This window comes from Schistocerca gregaria, chromosome 3, assembly GCF_023897955.1.
Source record: "Schistocerca gregaria isolate iqSchGreg1 chromosome 3, iqSchGreg1.2, whole genome shotgun sequence".
Taxonomy (NCBI): Eukaryota; Metazoa; Arthropoda; class Insecta; order Orthoptera; family Acrididae; genus Schistocerca; species Schistocerca gregaria.
The window spans coordinates 41,965,211-41,968,080 of NC_064922.1; positions in this window are offsets into that span (position 1 = coordinate 41,965,211).

Here is a 2,870-nt window from a genome sequence, read left to right on the forward strand (position 1 = left end):
AAGAAAGTGCGCATGGTGACTGTTGTATTCAATCCTGATGCTATTTCTGTGTTTCATCAACACTCTGATAGTCCAAAAATTACAGAATGCCACCAGATGTGCATCGGAAACTACTACTGGTCTTCCAGGGAACGATCAAACCGTAGACTGTTTGAGACATACCTCCCGTGGAGGAAAGTGCGCATGGTGACTGTTGCATTCATTCCCGATGCAATTTCTGTGTTTCATCAACACTCTGATAGTCCACAGATTACAGAATGCCACGAGATGTGCATCGGAAACTACTACTGGCTTTCCAGGGAACGATCAAAGCATAGACTGTTTGAGAATTACTCCCTTGGAGGAAAGTGCGCATGGTGAATGTTGTTTTCAATCCCGATGCAATTTCTGTGTTTCATTAACACTCTGATAGCCCACAGATTACAAAAGGCCTCCAGATGTGCATCGGAAACTACTACTGGTCTTCCAGGGAACGATCAAAGCGTAGACTGTTTAGGACATTACTCCCATGGAGGAAAGTGCGCATGGTGACTGTTGTATTCAATCCCGATGAAATTTCTGTGTTTCATCAACACTCTGATAGTCCACAGAATACAGAATGCCTCCAGATATGCATCGGAAACTACTACTGGTCTTCCAGGGAACGATCAAAGCGTAGACTGTTTGGGACATTACTCCCATGGAGGAAAGTGCGCATGGTGACTGTTGTATTCAATCCCGATGCAATTTCTGTGTCTCATCAACACTCTGATAGTCCACAGATTACAGAATGCCACGAGATGTGCATCGGAAACTACTACTGGTCTTCCAGGGAACGATCAAATCGTAGACTGTTTGAGAATTACTCCCACGGAGGAAAGTGCGCATGGTAACTGTTGTATTCAATCCCGATGCAATTTCTGTGTTTCATCAACACTCTGATAGTCCACAGATTACAGAAAGCCTCCAGATGTTCATCGGAAACTACTACTGGTCTTCCAGGGAACGATCAAAGCGTAGACTGTTAGAGACATTACTCCCATGGAGGAAAGTGCGCATGGTAACTGTTGTATTAAATCCCGATGCAATATCTGTGTTTCATCAACACTCTGATACTCCACAGATTACAGAATGAATCCAGATTTGCATCGGAAACTACTACTGGTCTTCCAGGGAACGATCAAAGCGTAGTCTTTTTGACACATTACTTTTATGGAGGAATGTGCTCAAGGTAATTGTTGTATTCAATCCCGTTGCAATTTCTATGTTTCATCAACACTCTGATAGTCCACAGATTACAGAATGCCTCCAGATGTGCATCGGAAACTGCTACTAATCTTCCAGGGAACGATCACAGCGTAAACTCTATGAAACATTATTCCCATGGAGGAAAGTGCGCATGGTGACTGTTGTATTCAATCCCGATGCAATTTCTGTGCTTCATCAACACTCTCATAGTCCACAGATTACAGAATGCCTCCCGGTGTGCATCGCAAACTCCTACTGGTCTTCCAGGGAACGATCAAAGCGTAGACTGTGACTTCTGAAATTTTCCCGGCGTATTTGTTCTTCTAATAATTTCCGGGTATGCAGCCGGATCCCGTCGACATTCTGCCACGATATTTCGGCCCAGAGACGTCCGGCCATCATCAGGTGAGTACACAACTACTGAAGAGCCCAGGTGCAGTCGCGGTATTTATACCGATTCTCGCGCACGTGTTGACATGCGCGGCATAGCCGAGTTGTACGTGCTGCCCTCGGTGGTGAAAGTAAAAGATCATCTAGTCATTGAGTATCGAATGACGCTGTCTATTCCGCTGTGAATGTATAACTTTAATAACAGGATTCCAAGTTTTATCCAGTTGAAAGCCGTTGTCACGATTTATAAGATTATCGGCAAGACGTATTTCCACTGATTCCTTGATTACGGAATCCCAAAATCCGGAAACCGGAGCTAAAATTTTTGTTCCATTGTATTCCATTGAATGTCCCAATGAAATACAGTGCTCTGCTACTGCCGATTTTGACGGTTGCCGCAGATGGGTGTATCTTTCATGTTCTGTACACCGTTCATGGACAGTTCTTGTCGTCTGGCCAATATATGCAGAGCCACATTCACAGGGAATTTTGTAGACGCCTGCTTTCTTCAGTTGTAAATCGTCTTTAACGGATCCAACCAGGGCCCGGTTCTTTGCTGGTGGACGGAAGATAACCTTGATTTTATTCTTCTTCAGTAATCGGCCTATTTTCGACGACACATTCCCGGCGTATGGAAGAAACGCAGTTGATTTAAAGTCGTCATCAGCGTCCTCAGTGCGCTGCTTCTTGTTATGACAGTTGCGCATGGCCTTTCTTATTTGGCGTGAAGTGTAGCCATTCTCTTTAAAAACCTTCTCCAAGTGTTCTAATTCTGCGTGGAGGTTTTCATCGTCCGATATTACATGCGCTCGATGTATTAAGGTACTGAGAACGCCGGCTGTTTGTGCTGGGTGGTGGCAGCTTGACGCCTGGAGATACAGATCTGTGTGAGTCGGTTTCCTGTACACAGAATGTCCTAATGACCCATCATTTTTACGGCATACTAGCACGTCTAGAAATGGTAAAGTGCCATCTTTTTCAATCTCCATCGTGAATTTGATGTTCTCATGTAAAGAGTTTAAATGATGAAGGAATTTCTCCAGTTCCTGTCTGCCATGAGGCCATACAACAAAAGTATCATCTACGTACCGCCAGAAGACCGTAGGCTTTAAGACAGCAGACTCAAGTGCTTTCTCCTCAAAGTCCTCCATAAAGAGATTAGCTACCACAGGGGACAAAGGGCTCCCCATGGCCACGCCGTCTGTTTGTTCAAAGAATTCGTCATTGAATAGAAAGTACGTTGAGGAGAGTAT